The following is a 20,222-nucleotide window of genomic DNA, read 5'->3' on the forward strand; positions in this document are numbered from 1 at the left end:
CCTCCTCACCCTCCCAGTGCCCTTCCTTAACAGTCCCAATTCACGTCTCAGCTGTGGGGTCTGCTGCTACTCTGCACTTAGCATGGATGCTTCCCAAAGCAATGCAGTGCCACCTACGCAGAGCCCCTGCTTAGAGAAATACACCTCCTATGTCTTTTCCCACTGAAGGGAGCAGGAGGAAGTACTTGCTTCCTGGGGAACATGGGCCTGCCACTGGAATTTGTTAACCCGCCTCTTGCGGATTTCTCCCCTTTCTTTGATTTACACCTGCAGGCTCTCCCTTGCCATCGGAGCAGGATCTGCTGATGCAGGCCCGGCTGGATCAAATGTGCAAAGGCTTGTCCCCAGGCCTCGGGAAAAAATTGAGCAGAGATTCCCGCCTCCGCCTCCGCCTCCTCTTGCCTTCCGAACGGGCTTCCAAACGGGCAATGCCCTGACGGGTCCCCCACGCCCCATCCTGCCCATGCCCACACCCCTGTATATGAGGGTGACCCATGTCCCTCACCCTCCATGCTCGAACGGAAGACACGTGTGTCCTGAGGGGAGCGCCAGACAGGCATTTCTCCGGCCAGGCAGACCCCTGCAGCACCCGTTAGGCTCCAAAGCCTGTACATTCCCAAGATGCCACTGGTCACTATGCAAATCAGACAGCCCTGGCCACACCCTCTCCGCCGCTGGGCTCTGCTGCTTTCGGTACGTGCAGCTCAGCTTTTTCTTACCCTGAACCAGACTTCCGTTTCAGCAAAAAGGTGGGTTGCAGTGGGTCCGGGATGCCATTTGGAGACAAAGCCTGCGGCCCTGTCAAAGATGACTTCCTGCCGCACACCATGTGGTCAGAAGCCTACGAAAAGAAGCGCACCTCGGAATACAGAATCTCACTTCCTCAAGAGCCTTGCACAAGAGATTTTCCTCCCGCCGAGGAAAGCAACTCAAAGGGAACCTTGCGAAAATCAAATTAGGAGCCAGATTGCGGGATGCTAGGCAAACTGTTTGTCAGAAAAGCAAATTCATTTTGAGAAGCCCTGACCTGCGGGAAGGAAAAGCATTCAAGGGCAGAAGAAGGACTGTTCCCTGACCGGGAATCGAACCCGGGCCGCGGCGGTGAGAGCGCCGAATCCTAACCACTAGACCACCAGGGAACCCAGAGCCATACAGCAAAAGTTCCTACACTGCTCTCCTAGTGACAAAGCTCATGGGGGCTGAAAGCATATTTTATTCTACAGCGAATATGAATCAGAACTTGAAAAAACACTCATGATTCCACCAGACTGTTTGTCACTTCCAAGCACAGGCCATCCCCTCCCCCGTGCTACTGAACCGACGAATTCCTGTACAATCGGGATCCCCGGGAAATCACAAGAGGGACACCTAGTGGCCGCTGATAGCTCAAAGACAGCTGGTACACCTTCTCACACCTACCTCGTTATTCAGCTTGCTGGAAGAATACATTGCGAATGACCGATTCAAGAGTGCAAGGGAGAAGAGTGCTCCAAAGTAGATGTATACATCGCAGCCGGGTTTTCCAGCAATTTACCTTTCTGATGAGCTGGTACTGCACTTTACGCCCACATAGAGCACCTGACTGGGTGGGGGACTGCGTGCGCATGAAGGTGGCTGAGGGCAATGGGAGCAAAGCAACCTGGGACACAGGGGACCCAGCCCCTTTCCTCTGCTTTCGTCTATAGGTCGGGGTGCCTTTTTAAGGACCTTCGATTAAAAAAAGCTGAGCTGCGTGGACAAATTACGCACGTCTACGTCTTAGAGGGATCTTCCCTGACCGGGAATCGAACCCGGGCCGCGGCGGTGAAAGCGCCGAATCCTAGCCACTAGACCACCAGGGAGGAGATGCTCTTGTGAGCCTGCCTTGCTCACTTCCTTATTGTGACTAAGCTAACTCCACTGTATAGATTGCCCATAAAGTACGAGTGGGGAAAAGTTAGGTGTCACACAGTGTGTTTGTCATAAGCAATTACCTTTATCCTCCTTCAAAAGCCTTTTTACTCTGCAATCACCTCTTGCTGGACAGCCTGCGCTGGAGCAGCCAGCATGAAAAGGGAGCTGAGTAAGGCAGGGCCTAGGGTCTCACCAGGGTGGCCGAGTGGTTAAGGCGTTGGACTTAAGATCCAATGGACAGTTGTCCGCATGGGTTCGAGCCCCATCCCTGGTATGGGTTTTCAGCGGGTGTGTAGGAACTTGCAGATGCTTTTTTAAAGCATTTTCCTCTGCCCTCCTCACCCTCCCAGTGCCCTTCCTTAACAGTCCCAATTCACGTCTCAGCTGTGGGGTCTGCTGCTACTCTGCACTTAGCATGGATGCTTCCCAAAGCAATGCAGTGCCACCTACGCAGAGCCCCTGCTTAGAGAAATACACCTCCTATGTCTTTTCCCACTGAAGGGAGCAGGAGGAAGTACTTGCTTCCTGGGGAACATGGGCCTGCCACTGGAATTTGTTAACCCGCCTCTTGCGGATTTCTCCCCTTTCTTTGATTTACACCTGCAGGCTCTCCCTTGCCATCGGAGCAGGATCTGCTGATGCAGGCCCGGCTGGATCAAATGTGCAAAGGCTTGTCCCCAGGCCTCGGGAAAAAATTGAGCAGAGATTCCCGCCTCCGCCTCCGCCTCCTCTTGCCTTCCGAACGGGCTTCCAAACGGGCAATGCCCTGACGGGTCCCCCACGCCCCATCCTGCCCATGCCCACACCCCTGTATATGAGGGTGACCCATGTCCCTCACCCTCCATGCTCGAACGGAAGACACGTGTGTCCTGAGGGGAGCGCCAGACAGGCATTTCTCCGGCCAGGCAGACCCCTGCAGCACCCGTTAGGCTCCAAAGCCTGTACATTCCCAAGATGCCACTGGTCACTATGCAAATCAGACAGCCCTGGCCACACCCTCTCCGCCGCTGGGCTCTGCTGCTTTCGGTACGTGCAGCTCAGCTTTTTCTTACCCTGAACCAGACTTCCGTTTCAGCAAAAAGGTGGGTTGCAGTGGGTCCGGGATGCCATTTGGAGACAAAGCCTGCGGCCCTGTCAAAGATGACTTCCTGCCGCACACCATGTGGTCAGAAGCCTACGAAAAGAAGCGCACCTCGGAATACAGAATCTCACTTCCTCAAGAGCCTTGCACAAGAGATTTTCCTCCCGCCGAGGAAAGCAACTCAAAGGGAACCTTGCGAAAATCAAATTAGGAGCCAGATTGCGGGATGCTAGGCAAACTGTTTGTCAGAAAAGCAAATTCATTTTGAGAAGCCCTGACCTGCGGGAAGGAAAAGCATTCAAGGGCAGAAGAAGGACTGTTCCCTGACCGGGAATCGAACCCGGGCCGCGGCGGTGAGAGCGCCGAATCCTAACCACTAGACCACCAGGGAACCCAGAGCCATACAGCAAAAGTTCCTACACTGCTCTCCTAGTGACAAAGCTCATGGGGGCTGAAAGCATATTTTATTCTACAGCGAATATGAATCAGAACTTGAAAAAACACTCATGATTCCACCAGACTGTTTGTCACTTCCAAGCACAGGCCATCCCCTCCCCCGTGCTACTGAACCGACGAATTCCTGTACAATCGGGATCCCCGGGAAATCACAAGAGGGACACCTAGTGGCCGCTGATAGCTCAAAGACAGCTGGTACACCTTCTCACACCTACCTCGTTATTCAGCTTGCTGGAAGAATACATTGCGAATGACCGATTCAAGAGTGCAAGGGAGAAGAGTGCTCCAAAGTAGATGTATACATCGCAGCCGGGTTTTCCAGCAATTTACCTTTCTGATGAGCTGGTACTGCACTTTACGCCCACATAGAGCACCTGACTGGGTGGGGGACTGCGTGCGCATGAAGGTGGCTGAGGGCAATGGGAGCAAAGCAACCTGGGACACAGGGGACCCAGCCCCTTTCCTCTGCTTTCGTCTATAGGTCGGGGTGCCTTTTTAAGGACCTTCGATTAAAAAAAGCTGAGCTGCGTGGACAAATTACGCACGTCTACGTCTTAGAGGGATCTTCCCTGACCGGGAATCGAACCCGGGCCGCGGCGGTGAAAGCGCCGAATCCTAGCCACTAGACCACCAGGGAGGAGATGCTCTTGTGAGCCTGCCTTGCTCACTTCCTTATTGTGACTAAGCTAACTCCACTGTATAGATTGCCCATAAAGTACGAGTGGGGAAAAGTTAGGTGTCACACAGTGTGTTTGTCATAAGCAATTACCTTTATCCTCCTTCAAAAGCCTTTTTACTCTGCAATCACCTCTTGCTGGACAGCCTGCGCTGGAGCAGCCAGCATGAAAAGGGAGCTGAGTAAGGCAGGGCCTAGGGTCTCACCAGGGTGGCCGAGTGGTTAAGGCGTTGGACTTAAGATCCAATGGACAGTTGTCCGCATGGGTTCGAGCCCCATCCCTGGTATGGGTTTTCAGCGGGTGTGTAGGAACTTGCAGATGCTTTTTTAAAGCATTTTCCTCTGCCTTCCTCACCCTCCCAGTGCCCTTCCTTAACAGTCCCAATTCACGTCTCAGCTGTGGGATCTGCTGCTACTCTGCACTTAGCATGGATGCTTCCCAAAGCAATGCAGTGCCACCTACGCAGAGCCCCTGCTTAGAGAAATACACCTCCTATGTCTTTTCCCACTGAAGGGAGCAGGAGGAAGTACTTGCTTCCTGGGGAACATGGGCCTGCCACTGGAATTTGTTAACCCGCCTCTTGCGGATTTCTCCCCTTTCTTTGATTTACACCTGCAGGCTCTCCCTTGCCATCGGAGCAGGATCTGCTGATGCAGGCCCGGCTGGATCAAATGTGCAAAGGCTTGTCCCCAGGCCTCGGGAAAAAATTGAGCAGAGATTCCCGCCTCCGCCTCCGCCTCCTCTTGCCTTCCGAACGGGCTTCCAAACGGGCAATGCCCTGACGGGTCCCCCACGCCCCATCCTGCCCATGCCCACACCCCTGTATATGAGGGTGACCCATGTCCCTCACCCTCCATGCTCGAACGGAAGACACGTGTGTCCTGAGGGGAGCGCCAGACAGGCATTTCTCCGGCCAGGCAGACCCCTGCAGCACCCGTTAGGCTCCAAAGCCTGTACATTCCCAAGATGCCACTGGTCACTATGCAAATCAGACAGCCCTGGCCACACCCTCTCCGCCGCTGGGCTCTGCTGCTTTCGGTACGTGCAGCTCAGCTTTTTCTTACCCTGAACCAGACTTCCGTTTCAGCAAAAAGGTGGGTTGCAGTGGGTCCGGGATGCCATTTGGAGACAAAGCCTGCGGCCCTGTCAAAGATGACTTCCTGCCGCACACCATGTGGTCAGAAGCCTACGAAAAGAAGCGCACCTCGGAATACAGAATCTCACTTCCTCAAGAGCCTTGCACAAGAGATTTTCCTCCCGCCGAGGAAAGCAACTCAAAGGGAACCTTGCGAAAATCAAATTAGGAGCCAGATTGCGGGATGCTAGGCAAACTGTTTGTCAGAAAAGCAAATTCATTTTGAGAAGCCCTGACCTGCGGGAAGGAAAAGCATTCAAGGGCAGAAGAAGGACTGTTCCCTGACCGGGAATCGAACCCGGGCCGCGGCGGTGAGAGCACCGAATCCTAACCACTAGACCACCAGGAAACCCACAGCCATACAGCAAAAGTTCCTACACTGCTCTCCTAGTGACAAAGCTCATGGGGGCTGAAAGCATATTTTATTCTACAGCGAATATGAATCAGAACTTGAAAAAACACTCATGATTCCACCAGACTGTTTGTCACTTCCAAGCACAGGCCATCCCCTCCCCCGTGCTACTGAACCGACGAATTCCTGTACAATCGGGATCCCCGGGAAATCACAAGAGGGACACCTAGTGGCCGCTGATAGCTCAAAGACAGCTGGTACACCTTCTCACACCTACCTCGTTATTCAGCTTGCTGGAAGAATACATTGCGAATGACCGATTCAAGAGTGCAAGGGAGAAGAGTGCTCCAAAGTAGATGTATACATCGCAGCCGGGTTTTCCAGCAATTTACCTTTCTGATGAGCTGGTACTGCACTTTACGCCCACATAGAGCACCTGACTGGGTGGGGGACTGCGTGCGCATGAAGGTGGCTGAGGGCAATGGGAGCAAAGCAACCTGGGACACAGGGGACCCAGCCCCTTTCCTCTGCTTTCGTCTATAGGTCGGGGTGCCTTTTTAAGGACCTTCGATTAAAAAAAGCTGAGCTGCGTGGACAAATTACGCACGTCTACGTCTTAGAGGGATCTTCCCTGACCGGGAATCGAACCCGGGCCGCGGCGGTGAAAGCGCCGAATCCTAGCCACTAGACCACCAGGGAGGAGATGCTCTTGTGAGCCTGCCTTGCTCACTTCCTTATTGTGACTAAGCTAACTCCACTGTATAGATTGCCCATAAAGTACGAGTGGGGAAAAGTTAGGTGTCACACAGTGTGTTTGTCATAAGCAATTACCTTTATCCTCCTGCAAAAGCCTTTTTACTCTGCAATCACCTCTTGCTGGACAGCCTGCGCTGGAGCAGCCAGCATGAAAAGGGAGCTGAGTAAGGCAGGGCCTAGGGTCTCACCAGGGTGGCCGAGTGGTTAAGGCGTTGGACTTAAGATCCAATGGACAGTTGTCCGCATGGGTTCGAGCCCCATCCCTGGTATGGGTTTTCAGCGGGTGTGTAGGAACTTGCAGATGCTTTTTTAAAGCATTTTCCTCTGCCCTCCTCACCCTCCCAGTGCCCTTCCTTAACAGTCCCAATTCACGTCTCAGCTGTGGGGTCTGCTGCTACTCTGCACTTAGCATGGATGCTTCCCAAAGCAATGCAGTGCCACCTACGCAGAGCCCCTGCTTAGAGAAATACACCTCCTATGTCTTTTCCCACTGAAGGGAGCAGGAGGAAGTACTTGCTTCCTGGGGAACATGGGCCTGCCACTGGAATTTGTTAACCCGCCTCTTGCGGATTTCTCCCCTTTCTTTGATTTACACCTGCAGGCTCTCCCTTGCCATCGGAGCAGGATCTGCTGATGCAGGCCCGGCTGGATCAAATGTGCAAAGGCTTGTCCCCAGGCCTCGGGAAAAAATTGAGCAGAGATTCCCGCCTCCGCCTCCGCCTCCTCTTGCCTTCCGAACGGGCTTCCAAACGGGCAATGCCCTGACGGGTCCCCCACGCCCCATCCTGCCCATGCCCACACCCCTGTATATGAGGGTGACCCATGTCCCTCACCCTCCATGCTCGAACGGAAGACACGTGTGTCCTGAGGGGAGCGCCAGACAGGCATTTCTCCGGCCAGGCAGACCCCTGCAGCACCCGTTAGGCTCCAAAGCCTGTACATTCCCAAGATGCCACTGGTCACTATGCAAATCAGACAGCCCTGGCCACACCCTCTCCGCCGCTGGGCTCTGCTGCTTTCGGTACGTGCAGCTCAGCTTTTTCTTACCCTGAACCAGACTTCCGTTTCAGCAAAAAGGTGGGTTGCAGTGGGTCCGGGATGCCATTTGGAGACAAAGCCTGCGGCCCTGTCAAAGATGACTTCCTGCCGCACACCATGTGGTCAGAAGCCTACGAAAAGAAGCGCACCTCGGAATACAGAATCTCACTTCCTCAAGAGCCTTGCACAAGAGATTTTTCTCCCGCCGAGGAAAGCAACTCAAAGGGAACCTTGCGAAAATCAAATTAGGAGCCAGATTGCGGGATGCTAGGCAAACTGTTTGTCAGAAAAGCAAATTCATTTTGAGAAGCCCTGACCTGCGGGAAGGAAAAGCATTCAAGGGCAGAAGAAGGACTGTTCCCTCACCGGGAATCGAACCCGGGCCGCGGCGGTGAGAGCGCCGAATCCTAACCACTAGACCACCAGGGAACCCAGAGCCATACAGCAAAAGTTCCTACACTGCTCTCCTAGTGACAAAGCTCATGGGGGCTGAAAGCATATTTTATTCTACAGCGAATATGAATCAGAACTTGAAAAAACACTCATGATTCCACCAGACTGTTTGTCACTTCCAAGCACAGGCCATCCCCTCCCCCGTGCTACTGAACCGACGAATTCCTGTACAATCGGGATCCCCGGGAAATCACAAGAGGGACACCTAGTGGCCGCTGATAGCTCAAAGACAGCTGGTACACCTTCTCACACCTACCTCGTTATTCAGCTTGCTGGAAGAATACATTGCGAATGACCGATTCAAGAGTGCAAGGGAGAAGAGTGCTCCAAAGTAGATGTATACATCGCAGCCGGGTTTTCCAGCAATTTACCTTTCTGATGAGCTGGTACTGCACTTTACGCCCACATAGAGCACCTGACTGGGTGGGGGACTGCGTGCGCATGAAGGTGGCTGAGGGCAATGGGAGCAAAGCAACCTGGGACACAGGGGACCCAGCCCCTTTCCTCTGCTTTCGTCTATAGGTCGGGGTGCCTTTTTAAGGACCTTCGATTAAAAAAAGCTGAGCTGCGTGGACAAATTACGCACGTCTACGTCTTAGAGGGATCTTCCCTGACCGGGAATCGAACCCGGGCCGCGGCGGTGAAAGCGCCGAATCCTAGCCACTAGACCACCAGGGAGGAGATGCTCTTGTGAGCCTGCCTTGCTCACTTCCTTATTGTGACTAAGCTAACTCCACTGTATAGATTGCCCATAAAGTACGAGTGGGGAAAAGTTAGGTGTCACACAGTGTGTTTGTCATAAGCAATTACCTTTATCCTCCTGCAAAAGCCTTTTTACTCTGCAATCACCTCTTGCTGGACAGCCTGCGCTGGAGCAGCCAGCATGAAAAGGGAGCTGAGTAAGGCAGGGCCTAGGGTCTCACCAGGGTGGCCGAGTGGTTAAGGCGTTGGACTTAAGATCCAATGGACAGTTGTCCGCATGGGTTCGAGCCCCATCCCTGGTATGGGTTTTCAGCGGGTGTGTAGGAACTTGCAGATGCTTTTTTAAAGCATTTTCCTCTGCCCTCCTCACCCTCCCAGTGCCCTTCCTTAACAGTCCCAATTCACGTCTCAGCTGTGGGGTCTGCTGCTACTCTGCACTTAGCATGGATGCTTCCCAAAGCAATGCAGTGCCACCTACGCAGAGCCCCTGCTTAGAGAAATACACCTCCTATGTCTTTTCCCACTGAAGGGAGCAGGAGGAAGTACTTGCTTCCTGGGGAACATGGGCCTGCCACTGGAATTTGTTAACCCGCCTCTTGCGGATTTCTCCCCTTTCTTTGATTTACACCTGCAGGCTCTCCCTTGCCATCGGAGCAGGATCTGCTGATGCAGGCCCGGCTGGATCAAATGTGCAAAGGCTTGTCCCCAGGCCTCGGGAAAAAATTGAGCAGAGATTCCCGCCTCCGCCTCCGCCTCCTCTTGCCTTCCGAACGGGCTTCCAAACGGGCAATGCCCTGACGGGTCCCCCACGCCCCATCCTGCCCATGCCCACACCCCTGTATATGAGGGTGACCCATGTCCCTCACCCTCCATGCTCGAACGGAAGACACGTGTGTCCTGAGGGGAGCGCCAGACAGGCATTTCTCCGGCCAGGCAGACCCCTGCAGCACCCGTTAGGCTCCAAAGCCTGTACATTCCCAAGATGCCACTGGTCACTATGCAAATCAGACAGCCCTGGCCACACCCTCTCCGCCGCTGGGCTCTGCTGCTTTCGGTACGTGCAGCTCAGCTTTTTCTTACCCTGAACCAGACTTCCGTTTCAGCAAAAAGGTGGGTTGCAGTGGGTCCGGGATGCCATTTGGAGACAAAGCCTGCGGCCCTGTCAAAGATGACTTCCTGCCGCACACCATGTGGTCAGAAGCCTACGAAAAGAAGCGCACCTCGGAATACAGAATCTCACTTCCTCAAGAGCCTTGCACAAGAGATTTTCCTCCCGCCGAGGAAAGCAACTCAAAGGGAACCTTGCGAAAATCAAATTAGGAGCCAGATTGCGGGATGCTAGGCAAACTGTTTGTCAGAAAAGCAAATTCATTTTGAGAAGCCCTGACCTGCGGGAAGGAAAAGCATTCAAGGGCAGAAGAAGGACTGTTCCCTGACCGGGAATCGAACCCGGGCCGCGGCGGTGAGAGCGCCGAATCCTAACCACTAGACCACCAGGGAACCCAGAGCCATACAGCAAAAGTTCCTACACTGCTCTCCTAGTGACAAAGCTCATGGGGGCTGAAAGCATATTTTATTCTACAGCGAATATGAATCAGAACTTGAAAAAACACTCATGATTCCACCAGACTGTTTGTCACTTCCAAGCACAGGCCATCCCCTCCCCCGTGCTACTGAACCGACGAATTCCTGTACAATCGGGATCCCCGGGAAATCACAAGAGGGACACCTAGTGGCCGCTGATAGCTCAAAGACAGCTGGTACACCTTCTCACACCTACCTCGTTATTCAGCTTGCTGGAAGAATACATTGCGAATGACCGATTCAAGAGTGCAAGGGAGAAGAGTGCTCCAAAGTAGATGTATACATCGCAGCCGGGTTTTCCAGCAATTTACCTTTCTGATGAGCTGGTACTGCACTTTACGCCCACATAGAGCACCTGACTGGGTGGGGGACTGCGTGCGCATGAAGGTGGCTGAGGGCAATGGGAGCAAAGCAACCTGGGACACAGGGGACCCAGCCCCTTTCCTCTGCTTTCGTCTATAGGTCGGGGTGCCTTTTTAAGGACCTTCGATTAAAAAAAGCTGAGCTGCGTGGACAAATTACGCACGTCTACGTCTTAGAGGGATCTTCCCTGACCGGGAATCGAACCCGGGCCGCGGCGGTGAAAGCGCCGAATCCTAGCCACTAGACCACCAGGGAGGAGATGCTCTTGTGAGCCTGCCTTGCTCACTTCCTTATTGTGACTAAGCTAACTCCACTGTATAGATTGCCCATAAAGTACGAGTGGGGAAAAGTTAGGTGTCACACAGTGTGTTTGTCATAAGCAATTACCTTTATCCTCCTGCAAAAGCCTTTTTACTCTGCAATCACCTCTTGCTGGACAGCCTGCGCTGGAGCAGCCAGCATGAAAAGGGAGCTGAGTAAGGCAGGGCCTAGGGTCTCACCAGGGTGGCCGAGTGGTTAAGGCGTTGGACTTAAGATCCAATGGACAGTTGTCCGCATGGGTTCGAGCCCCATCCCTGGTATGGGTTTTCAGCGGGTGTGTAGGAACTTGCAGATGCTTTTTTAAAGCATTTTCCTCTGCCCTCCTCACCCTCCCAGTGCCCTTCCTTAACAGTCCCAATTCACGTCTCAGCTGTGGGGTCTGCTGCTACTCTGCACTTAGCATGGATGCTTCCCAAAGCAATGCAGTGCCACCTACGCAGAGCCCCTGCTTAGAGAAATACACCTCCTATGTCTTTTCCCACTGAAGGGAGCAGGAGGAAGTACTTGCTTCCTGGGGAACATGGGCCTGCCACTGGAATTTGTTAACCCGCCTCTTGCGGATTTCTCCCCTTTCTTTGATTTACACCTGCAGGCTCTCCCTTGCCATCGGAGCAGGATCTGCTGATGCATGCCCGGCTGGATCAAATGTGCAAAGGCTTGTCCCCAGGCCTCGGGAAAAAATTGAGCAGAGATTCCCGCCTCCGCCTCCGCCTCCTCTTGCCTTCCGAACGGGCTTCCAAACGGGCAATGCCCTGACGGGTCCCCCACGCCCCATCCTGCCCATGCCCACACCCCTGTATATGAGGGTGACCCATGTCCCTCACCCTCCATGCTCGAACGGAAGACACGTGTGTCCTGAGGGGAGCGCCAGACAGGCATTTCTCCGGCCAGGCAGACCCCTGCAGCACCCGTTAGGCTCCAAAGCCTGTACATTCCCAAGATGCCACTGGTCACTATGCAAATCAGACAGCCCTGGCCACACCCTCTCCGCCGCTGGGCTCTGCTGCTTTCGGTACGTGCAGCTCAGCTTTTTCTTACCCTGAACCAGACTTCCGTTTCAGCAAAAAGGTGGGTTGCAGTGGGTCCGGGATGCCATTTGGAGACAAAGCCTGCGGCCCTGTCAAAGATGACTTCCTGCCGCACACCATGTGGTCAGAAGCCTACGAAAAGAAGCGCACCTCGGAATACAGAATCTCACTTCCTCAAGAGCCTTGCACAAGAGATTTTCCTCCCGCCGAGGAAAGCAACTCAAAGGGAACCTTGCGAAAATCAAATTAGGAGCCAGATTGCGGGATGCTAGGCAAACTGTTTGTCAGAAAAGCAAATTCATTTTGAGAAGCCCTGACCTGCGGGAAGGAAAAGCATTCAAGGGCAGAAGAAGGACTGTTCCCTGACCGGGAATCGAACCCGGGCCGCGGCGGTGAGAGCGCCGAATCCTAACCACTAGACCACCAGGGAACCCAGAGCCATACAGCAAAAGTTCCTACACTGCTCTCCTAGTGACAAAGCTCATGGGGGCTGAAAGCATATTTTATTCTACAGCGAATATGAATCAGAACTTGAAAAAACACTCATGATTCCACCAGACTGTTTGTCACTTCCAAGCACAGGCCATCCCCTCCCCCGTGCTACTGAACCGACGAATTCCTGTACAATCGGGATCCCCGGGAAATCACAAGAGGGACACCTAGTGGCCGCTGATAGCTCAAAGACAGCTGGTACACCTTCTCACACCTACCTCGTTATTCAGCTTGCTGGAAGAATACATTGCGAATGACCGATTCAAGAGTGCAAGGGAGAAGAGTGCTCCAAAGTAGATGTATACATCGCAGCCGGGTTTTCCAGCAATTTACCTTTCTGATGAGCTGGTACTGCACTTTACGCCCACATAGAGCACCTGACTGGGTGGGGGACTGCGTGCGCATGAAGGTGGCTGAGGGCAATGGGAGCAAAGCAACCTGGGACACAGGGGACCCAGCCCCTTTCCTCTGCTTTCGTCTATAGGTCGGGGTGCCTTTTTAAGGACCTTCGATTAAAAAAAGCTGAGCTGCGTGGACAAATTACGCACGTCTACGTCTTAGAGGGATCTTCCCTGACCGGGAATCGAACCCGGGCCGCGGCGGTGAAAGCGCCGAATCCTAGCCACTAGACCACCAGGGAGGAGATGCTCTTGTGAGCCTGCCTTGCTCACTTCCTTATTGTGACTAAGCTAACTCCACTGTATAGATTGCCCATAAAGTACGAGTGGGGAAAAGTTAGGTGTCACACAGTGTGTTTGTCATAAGCAATTACCTTTATCCTCCTGCAAAAGCCTTTTTACTCTGCAATCACCTCTTGCTGGACAGCCTGCGCTGGAGCAGCCAGCATGAAAAGGGAGCTGAGTAAGGCAGGGCCTAGGGTCTCACCAGGGTGGCCGAGTGGTTAAGGCGTTGGACTTAAGATCCAATGGACAGTTGTCCGCATGGGTTCGAGCCCCATCCCTGGTATGGGTTTTCAGCGGGTGTGTAGGAACTTGCAGATGCTTTTTTAAAGCATTTTCCTCTGCCTTCCTCACCCTCCCAGTGCCCTTCCTTAACAGTCCCAATTCACGTCTCAGCTGTGGGGTCTGCTGCTACTCTGCACTTAGCATGGATGCTTCCCAAAGCAATGCAGTGCCACCTACGCAGAGCCCCTGCTTAGAGAAATACACCTCCTATGTCTTTTCCCACTGAAGGGAGCAGGAGGAAGTACTTGCTTCCTGGGGAACATGGGCCTGCCACTGGAATTTGTTAACCCGCCTCTTGCGGATTTCTCCCCTTTCTTTGATTTACACCTGCAGGCTCTCCCTTGCCATCGGAGCAGGATCTGCTGATGCAGGCCCGGCTGGATCAAATGTGCAAAGGCTTGTCCCCAGGCCTCGGGAAAAAATTGAGCAGAGATTCCCGCCTCCGCCTCCGCCTCCTCTTGCCTTCCGAACGGGCTTCCAAACGGGCTTCCAAACGGGCTTCCAAACGGGCAATGCCCTGACGGGTCCCCCACGCCCCATCCTGCCCATGCCCACACCCCTGTATATGAGGGTGACCCATGTCCCTCACCCTCCATGCTCGAACGGAAGACACGTGTGTCCTGAGGGGAGCGCCAGACAGGCATTTCTCCGGCCAGGCAGACCCCTGCAGCACCCGTTAGGCTCCAAAGCCTGTACATTCCCAAGATGCCACTGGTCACTATGCAAATCAGACAGCCCTGGCCACACCCTCTCCGCCGCTGGGCTCTGCTGCTTTCGGTACGTGCAGCTCAGCTTTTTCTTACCCTGAACCAGACTTCCGTTTCAGCAAAAAGGTGGGTTGCAGTGGGTCCGGGATGCCATTTGGAGACAAAGCCTGCGGCCCTGTCAAAGATGACTTCCTGCCGCACACCATGTGGTCAGAAGCCTACGAAAAGAAGCGCACCTCGGAATACAGAATCTCACTTCCTCAAGAGCCTTGCACAAGAGATTTTCCTCCCGCCGAGGAAAGCAACTCAAAGGGAACCTTGCGAAAATCAAATTAGGAGCCAGATTGCGGGATGCTAGGCAAACTGTTTGTCAGAAAAGCAAATTCATTTTGAGAAGCCCTGACCTGCGGGAAGGAAAAGCATTCAAGGGCAGAAGAAGGACTGTTCCCTGACCGGGAATCGAACCCGGGCCGCGGCGGTGAGAGCACCGAATCCTAACCACTAGACCACCAGGAAACCCACAGCCATACAGCAAAAGTTCCTACACTGCTCTCCTAGTGACAAAGCTCATGGGGGCTGAAAGCATATTTTATTCTACAGCGAATATGAATCAGAACTTGAAAAAACACTCATGATTCCACCAGACTGTTTGTCACTTCCAAGCACAGGCCATCCCCTCCCCCGTGCTACTGAACCGACGAATTCCTGTACAATCGGGATCCCCGGGAAATCACAAGAGGGACACCTAGTGGCCGCTGATAGCTCAAAGACAGCTGGTACACCTTCTCACACCTACCTCGTTATTCAGCTTGCTGGAAGAATACATTGCGAATGACCGATTCAAGAGTGCAAGGGAGAAGAGTGCTCCAAAGTAGATGTATACATCGCAGCCGGGTTTTCCAGCAATTTACCTTTCTGATGAGCTGGTACTGCACTTTACGCCCACATAGAGCACCTGACTGGGTGGGGGACTGCGTGCGCATGAAGGTGGCTGAGGGCAATGGGAGCAAAGCAACCTGGGACACAGGGGACCCAGCCCCTTTCCTCTGCTTTCGTCTATAGGTCGGGGTGCCTTTTTAAGGACCTTCGATTAAAAAAAGCTGAGCTGCGTGGACAAATTACGCACGTCTACGTCTTAGAGGGATCTTCCCTGACCGGGAATCGAACCCGGGCCGCGGCGGTGAAAGCGCCGAATCCTAGCCACTAGACCACCAGGGAGGAGATGCTCTTGTGAGCCTGCCTTGCTCACTTCCTTATTGTGACTAAGCTAACTCCACTGTATAGATTGCCCATAAAGTACGAGTGGGGAAAAGCTAGGTGTCACACAGTGTGTTTGTCATAAGCAATTACCTTTATCCTCCTGCAAAAGCCTTTTTACTCTGCAATCACCTCTTGCTGGACAGCCTGCGCTGGAGCAGCCAGCATGAAAAGGGAGCTGAGTAAGGCAGGGCCTAGGGTCTCACCAGGGTGGCCGAGTGGTTAAGGCGTTGGACTTAAGATCCAATGGACAGTTGTCCGCATGGGTTCGAGCCCCATCCCTGGTATGGGTTTTCAGCGGGTGTGTAGGAACTTGCAGATGCTTTTTTAAAGCATTTTCCTCTGCCCTCCTCACCCTCCCAGTGCCCTTCCTTAACAGTCCCAATTCACGTCTCAGCTGTGGGGTCTGCTGCTACTCTGCACTTAGCATGGATGCTTCCCAAAGCAATGCAGTGCCACCTACGCAGAGCCCCTGCTTAGAGAAATACACCTCCTATGTCTTTTCCCACTGAAGGGAGCAGGAGGAAGTACTTGCTTCCTGGGGAACATGGGCCTGCCACTGGAATTTGTTAACCCGCCTCTTGCGGATTTCTCCCCTTTCTTTGATTTACACCTGCAGGCTCTCCCTTGCCATCGGAGCAGGATCTGCTGATGCAGGCCCGGCTGGATCAAATGTGCAAAGGCTTGTCCCCAGGCCTCGGGAAAAAATTGAGCAGAGATTCCCGCCTCCGCCTCCGCCTCCTCTTGCCTTCCGAACGGGCTTCCAAACGGGCAATGCCCTGACGGGTCCCCCACGCCCCATCCTGCCCATGCCCACACCCCTGTATATGAGGGTGACCCATGTCCCTCACCCTCCATGCTCGAACGGAAGACACGTGTGTCCTGAGGGGAGCGCCAGACAGGCATTTCTCCGGCCAGGCAGACCCCTGCAGCACCCGTTAGGCTCCAAAGCCTGTACATTCCCAAGATGCCACTGGTCACTATGCAAATCAGACAGCCCTGGCCACACCCTCTCCGCCGCTGGGCTCTGCTGCTTTCGGTACGTGCAGCTCAGCTTTTTCTTACCCTGAACCAGACTTCCGTTTCAGCAAAAAGGTGGGTTGCAGTGGGTCCGGGATGCCATTTGGAGACAAAGCCTGCGGCCCTGTCAAAGATGACTTCCTGCCGCACACCATGTGGTCAGAAGCCTACGAAAAGAAGCGCACCTCGGAATACAGAATCTCACTTCCTCAAGAGCCTTGCACAAGAGATTTTCCTCCCGCCGAGGAAAGCAACTCAAAGGGAACCTTGCGAAAATCAAATTAGGAGCCAGATTGCGGGATGCTAGGCAAACTGTTTGTCAGAAAAGCAAATTCATTTTGAGAAGCCCTGACCTGCGGGAAGGAAAAGCATTCAAGGGCAGAAGAAGGACTGTTCCCTGACCGGGAATCGAACCCGGGCCGCGGCGGTGAGAGCGCCGAATCCTAACCACTAGACCACCAGGGAACCCAGAGCCATACAGCAAAAGTTCCTACACTGCTCTCCTAGTGACAAAGCTCATGGGGGCTGAAAGCATATTTTATTCTACAGCGAATATGAATCAGAACTTGAAAAAACACTCATGATTCCACCAGACTGTTTGTCACTTCCAAGCACAGGCCATCCCCTCCCCCGTGCTACTGAACCGACGAATTCCTGTACAATCGGGATCCCCGGGAAATCACAAGAGGGACACCTAGTGGCCGCTGATAGCTCAAAGACAGCTGGTACACCTTCTCACACCTACCTCGTTATTCAGCTTGCTGGAAGAATACATTGCGAATGACCGATTCAAGAGTGCAAGGGAGAAGAGTGCTCCAAAGTAGATGTATACATCGCAGCCGGGTTTTCCAGCAATTTACCTTTCTGATGAGCTGGTACTGCACTTTACGCCCACATAGAGCACCTGACTGGGTGGGGGACTGCGTGCGCATGAAGGTGGCTGAGGGCAATGGGAGCAAAGCAACCTGGGACACAGGGGACCCAGCCCCTTTCCTCTGCTTTCGTCTATAGGTCGGGGTGCCTTTTTAAGGACCTTCGATTAAAAAAAGCTGAGCTGCGTGGACAAATTACGCACGTCTACGTCTTAGAGGGATCTTCCCTGACCGGGAATCGAACCCGGGCCGCGGCGGTGAAAGCGCCGAATCCTAGCCACTAGACCACCAGGGAGGAGATGCTCTTGTGAGCCTGCCTTGCTCACTTCCTTATTGTGACTAAGCTAACTCCACTGTATAGATTGCCCATAAAGTACGAGTGGGGAAAAGTTAGGTGTCACACAGTGTGTTTGTCATAAGCAATTACCTTTATCCTCCTGCAAAAGCCTTTTTACTCTGCAATCACCTCTTGCTGGACAGCCTGCGCTGGAGCAGCCAGCATGAAAAGGGAGCTGAGTAAGGCAGGGCCTAGGGTCTCACCAGGGTGGCCGAGTGGTTAAGGCGTTGGACTTAAGATCCAATGGACAGTTGTCCGCATGGGTTCGAGCCCCATCCCTGGTATGGGTTTTCAGCGGGTGTGTAGGAACTTGCAGATGCTTTTTTAAAGCATTTTCCTCTGCCTTCCTCACCCTCCCAGTGCCCTTCCTTAACAGTCCCAATTCACGTCTCAGCTGTGGGGTCTGCTGCTACTCTGCACTTAGCATGGATGCTTCCCAAAGCAATGCAGTGCCACCTACGCAGAGCCCCTGCTTAGAGAAATACACCTCCTATGTCTTTTCCCACTGAAGGGAGCAGGAGGAAGTACTTGCTTCCTGGGGAACATGGGCCTGCCACTGGAATTTGTTAACCCGCCTCTTGCGGATTTCTCCCCTTTCTTTGATTTACACCTGCAGGCTCTCCCTTGCCATCGGAGCAGGATCTGCTGATGCAGGCCCGGCTGGATCAAATGTGCAAAGGCTTGTCCCCAGGCCTCGGGAAAAAATTGAGCAGAGATTCCCGCCTCCGCCTCCGCCTCCTCTTGCCTTCCGAACGGGCTTCCAAACGGGCAATGCCCTGACGGGTCCCCCACGCCCCATCCTGCCCATGCCCACACCCCTGTATATGAGGGTGACCCATGTCCCTCACCCTCCATGCTCGAACGGAAGACACGTGTGTCCTGAGGGGAGCGCCAGACAGGCATTTCTCCGGCCAGGCAGACCCCTGCAGCACCCGTTAGGCTCCAAAGCCTGTACATTCCCAAGATGCCACTGGTCACTATGCAAATCAGACAGCCCTGGCCACACCCTCTCCGCCGCTGGGCTCTGCTGCTTTCGGTACGTGCAGCTCAGCTTTTTCTTACCCTGAACCAGACTTCCGTTTCAGCAAAAAGGTGGGTTGCAGTGGGTCCGGGATGCCATTTGGAGACAAAGCCTGCGGCCCTGTCAAAGATGACTTCCTGCCGCACACCATGTGGTCAGAAGCCTACGAAAAGAAGCGCACCTCGGAATACAGAATCTCACTTCCTCAAGAGCCTTGCACAAGAGATTTTCCTCCCGCCGAGGAAAGCAACTCAAAGGGAACCTTGCGAAAATCAAATTAGGAGCCAGATTGCGGGATGCTAGGCAAACTGTTTGTCAGAAAAGCAAATTCATTTTGAGAAGCCCTGACCTGCGGGAAGGAAAAGCATTCAAGGGCAGAAGAAGGACTGTTCCCTGACCGGGAATCGAACCCGGGCCGCGGCGGTGAGAGCGCCGAATCCTAACCACTAGACCACCAGGGAACCCAGAGCCATACAGCAAAAGTTCCTACACTGCTCTCCTAGTGACAAAGCTCATGGGGGCTGAAAGCATATTTTATTCTACAGCGAATATGAATCAGAACTTGAAAAAACACTCATGATTCCACCAGACTGTTTGTCACTTCCAAGCACAGGCCATCCCCTCCCCCGTGCTACTGAACCGACGAATTCCTGTACAATCGGGATCCCCGGGAAATCACAAGAGGGACACCTAGTGGCCGCTGATAGCTCAAAGACAGCTGGTACACCTTCTCACACCTACCTCGTTATTCAGCTTGCTGGAAGAATACATTGCGAATGACCGATTCAAGAGTGCAAGGGAGAAGAGTGCTCCAAAGTAGATGTATACATCGCAGCCGGGTTTTCCAGCAATTTACCTTTCTGATGAGCTGGTACTGCACTTTACGCCCACATAGAGCACCTGACTGGGTGGGGGACTGCGTGCGCATGAAGGTGGCTGAGGGCAATGGGAGCAAAGCAACCTGGGACACAGGGGACCCAGCCCCTTTCCTCTGCTTTCGTCTATAGGTCGGGGTGCCTTTTTAAGGACCTTCGATTAAAAAAAGCTGAGCTGCGTGGACAAATTACACACGTCTACGTCTTAGAGGGATCTTCCCTGACCGGGAATCGAACCCGGGCCGCGGCGGTGAAAGCGCCGAATCCTAGCCACTAGACCACCAGGGAGGAGATGCTCTTGTGAGCCTGCCTTGCTCACTTCCTTATTGTGACTAAGCTAACTCCACTGTATAGATTGCCCATAAAGTACGAGTGGGGAAAAGTTAGGTGTCACACAGTGTGTTTGTCATAAGCAATTACCTTTATCCTCCTGCAAAAGCCTTTTTACTCTGCAATCACCTCTTGCTGGACAGCCTGCGCTGGAGCAGCCAGCATGAAAAGGGAGCTGAGTAAGGCAGGGCCTAGGGTCTCACCAGGGTGGCCGAGTGGTTAAGGCGTTGGACTTAAGATCCAATGGACAGTTGTCCGCATGGGTTCGAGCCCCATCCCTGGTATGGGTTTTCAGCGGGTGTGTAGGAACTTGCAGATGCTTTTTTAAAGCATTTTCCTCTGCCCTCCTCACCCTCCCAGTGCCCTTCCTTAACAGTCCCAATTCACGTCTCAGCTGTGGGGTCTGCTGCTACTCTGCACTTAGCATGGATGCTTCCCAAAGCAATGCAGTGCCACCTACGCAGAGCCCCTGCTTAGAGAAATACACCTCCTATGTCTTTTCCCACT

The 20,222-nt window shown here is 53.5% G+C and overlaps 24 non-coding genes across 24 annotated transcripts; 9 read left to right on the forward strand and 15 right to left on the reverse strand.

Annotated features, from left to right (window-relative positions):
* Positions 1-1,067: 1,067 nt before the first annotated feature.
* TRNAE-CUC (transfer RNA glutamic acid (anticodon CUC)) lies at positions 1,068-1,139 on the reverse strand. Its single transcript has one exon. It is a non-coding gene; the product is annotated as a tRNA-Glu (tRNA).
* A 630-nt stretch (positions 1,140-1,769) lies between these two features.
* On the reverse strand, positions 1,770-1,841 carry TRNAE-UUC (transfer RNA glutamic acid (anticodon UUC)). Its single transcript has one exon. It is a non-coding gene; the product is annotated as a tRNA-Glu (tRNA).
* A 243-nt stretch (positions 1,842-2,084) lies between these two features.
* On the forward strand, positions 2,085-2,167 carry TRNAL-UAA (transfer RNA leucine (anticodon UAA)). Its single transcript has one exon. It is a non-coding gene; the product is annotated as a tRNA-Leu (tRNA).
* A 1,126-nt stretch (positions 2,168-3,293) lies between these two features.
* Positions 3,294-3,365, reverse strand: TRNAE-CUC (transfer RNA glutamic acid (anticodon CUC)). The gene has a single exon. It is a non-coding gene; the product is annotated as a tRNA-Glu (tRNA).
* Positions 3,366-3,995: 630 nt separating this feature from the next.
* On the reverse strand, positions 3,996-4,067 carry TRNAE-UUC (transfer RNA glutamic acid (anticodon UUC)). Its single transcript has one exon. It is a non-coding gene; the product is annotated as a tRNA-Glu (tRNA).
* Positions 4,068-4,310: 243 nt separating this feature from the next.
* TRNAL-UAA (transfer RNA leucine (anticodon UAA)) lies at positions 4,311-4,393 on the forward strand. The gene has a single exon. It is a non-coding gene; the product is annotated as a tRNA-Leu (tRNA).
* A 1,828-nt stretch (positions 4,394-6,221) lies between these two features.
* Positions 6,222-6,293, reverse strand: TRNAE-UUC (transfer RNA glutamic acid (anticodon UUC)). The gene has a single exon. It is a non-coding gene; the product is annotated as a tRNA-Glu (tRNA).
* A 243-nt stretch (positions 6,294-6,536) lies between these two features.
* On the forward strand, positions 6,537-6,619 carry TRNAL-UAA (transfer RNA leucine (anticodon UAA)). The gene has a single exon. It is a non-coding gene; the product is annotated as a tRNA-Leu (tRNA).
* Positions 6,620-8,447: 1,828 nt separating this feature from the next.
* TRNAE-UUC (transfer RNA glutamic acid (anticodon UUC)) lies at positions 8,448-8,519 on the reverse strand. The gene has a single exon. It is a non-coding gene; the product is annotated as a tRNA-Glu (tRNA).
* Positions 8,520-8,762: 243 nt separating this feature from the next.
* Positions 8,763-8,845, forward strand: TRNAL-UAA (transfer RNA leucine (anticodon UAA)). Its single transcript has one exon. It is a non-coding gene; the product is annotated as a tRNA-Leu (tRNA).
* Positions 8,846-9,971: 1,126 nt separating this feature from the next.
* TRNAE-CUC (transfer RNA glutamic acid (anticodon CUC)) lies at positions 9,972-10,043 on the reverse strand. The gene has a single exon. It is a non-coding gene; the product is annotated as a tRNA-Glu (tRNA).
* Positions 10,044-10,673: 630 nt separating this feature from the next.
* Positions 10,674-10,745, reverse strand: TRNAE-UUC (transfer RNA glutamic acid (anticodon UUC)). The gene has a single exon. It is a non-coding gene; the product is annotated as a tRNA-Glu (tRNA).
* A 243-nt stretch (positions 10,746-10,988) lies between these two features.
* Positions 10,989-11,071, forward strand: TRNAL-UAA (transfer RNA leucine (anticodon UAA)). Its single transcript has one exon. It is a non-coding gene; the product is annotated as a tRNA-Leu (tRNA).
* Positions 11,072-12,197: 1,126 nt separating this feature from the next.
* Positions 12,198-12,269, reverse strand: TRNAE-CUC (transfer RNA glutamic acid (anticodon CUC)). The gene has a single exon. It is a non-coding gene; the product is annotated as a tRNA-Glu (tRNA).
* A 630-nt stretch (positions 12,270-12,899) lies between these two features.
* On the reverse strand, positions 12,900-12,971 carry TRNAE-UUC (transfer RNA glutamic acid (anticodon UUC)). Its single transcript has one exon. It is a non-coding gene; the product is annotated as a tRNA-Glu (tRNA).
* A 243-nt stretch (positions 12,972-13,214) lies between these two features.
* Positions 13,215-13,297, forward strand: TRNAL-UAA (transfer RNA leucine (anticodon UAA)). Its single transcript has one exon. It is a non-coding gene; the product is annotated as a tRNA-Leu (tRNA).
* Positions 13,298-15,149: 1,852 nt separating this feature from the next.
* On the reverse strand, positions 15,150-15,221 carry TRNAE-UUC (transfer RNA glutamic acid (anticodon UUC)). Its single transcript has one exon. It is a non-coding gene; the product is annotated as a tRNA-Glu (tRNA).
* A 243-nt stretch (positions 15,222-15,464) lies between these two features.
* On the forward strand, positions 15,465-15,547 carry TRNAL-UAA (transfer RNA leucine (anticodon UAA)). The gene has a single exon. It is a non-coding gene; the product is annotated as a tRNA-Leu (tRNA).
* A 1,126-nt stretch (positions 15,548-16,673) lies between these two features.
* TRNAE-CUC (transfer RNA glutamic acid (anticodon CUC)) lies at positions 16,674-16,745 on the reverse strand. The gene has a single exon. It is a non-coding gene; the product is annotated as a tRNA-Glu (tRNA).
* A 630-nt stretch (positions 16,746-17,375) lies between these two features.
* TRNAE-UUC (transfer RNA glutamic acid (anticodon UUC)) lies at positions 17,376-17,447 on the reverse strand. Its single transcript has one exon. It is a non-coding gene; the product is annotated as a tRNA-Glu (tRNA).
* A 243-nt stretch (positions 17,448-17,690) lies between these two features.
* On the forward strand, positions 17,691-17,773 carry TRNAL-UAA (transfer RNA leucine (anticodon UAA)). The gene has a single exon. It is a non-coding gene; the product is annotated as a tRNA-Leu (tRNA).
* A 1,126-nt stretch (positions 17,774-18,899) lies between these two features.
* TRNAE-CUC (transfer RNA glutamic acid (anticodon CUC)) lies at positions 18,900-18,971 on the reverse strand. The gene has a single exon. It is a non-coding gene; the product is annotated as a tRNA-Glu (tRNA).
* Positions 18,972-19,601: 630 nt separating this feature from the next.
* On the reverse strand, positions 19,602-19,673 carry TRNAE-UUC (transfer RNA glutamic acid (anticodon UUC)). Its single transcript has one exon. It is a non-coding gene; the product is annotated as a tRNA-Glu (tRNA).
* Positions 19,674-19,916: 243 nt separating this feature from the next.
* TRNAL-UAA (transfer RNA leucine (anticodon UAA)) lies at positions 19,917-19,999 on the forward strand. The gene has a single exon. It is a non-coding gene; the product is annotated as a tRNA-Leu (tRNA).
* The last annotated feature ends 223 nt before the right edge of the window (positions 20,000-20,222 follow it).

This window comes from Triturus cristatus, chromosome 5_2 (assembly GCF_964204655.1).
Source record: "Triturus cristatus chromosome 5_2, aTriCri1.1, whole genome shotgun sequence".
NCBI lineage: Eukaryota > Metazoa > Chordata > Amphibia > Caudata > Salamandridae > Triturus > Triturus cristatus.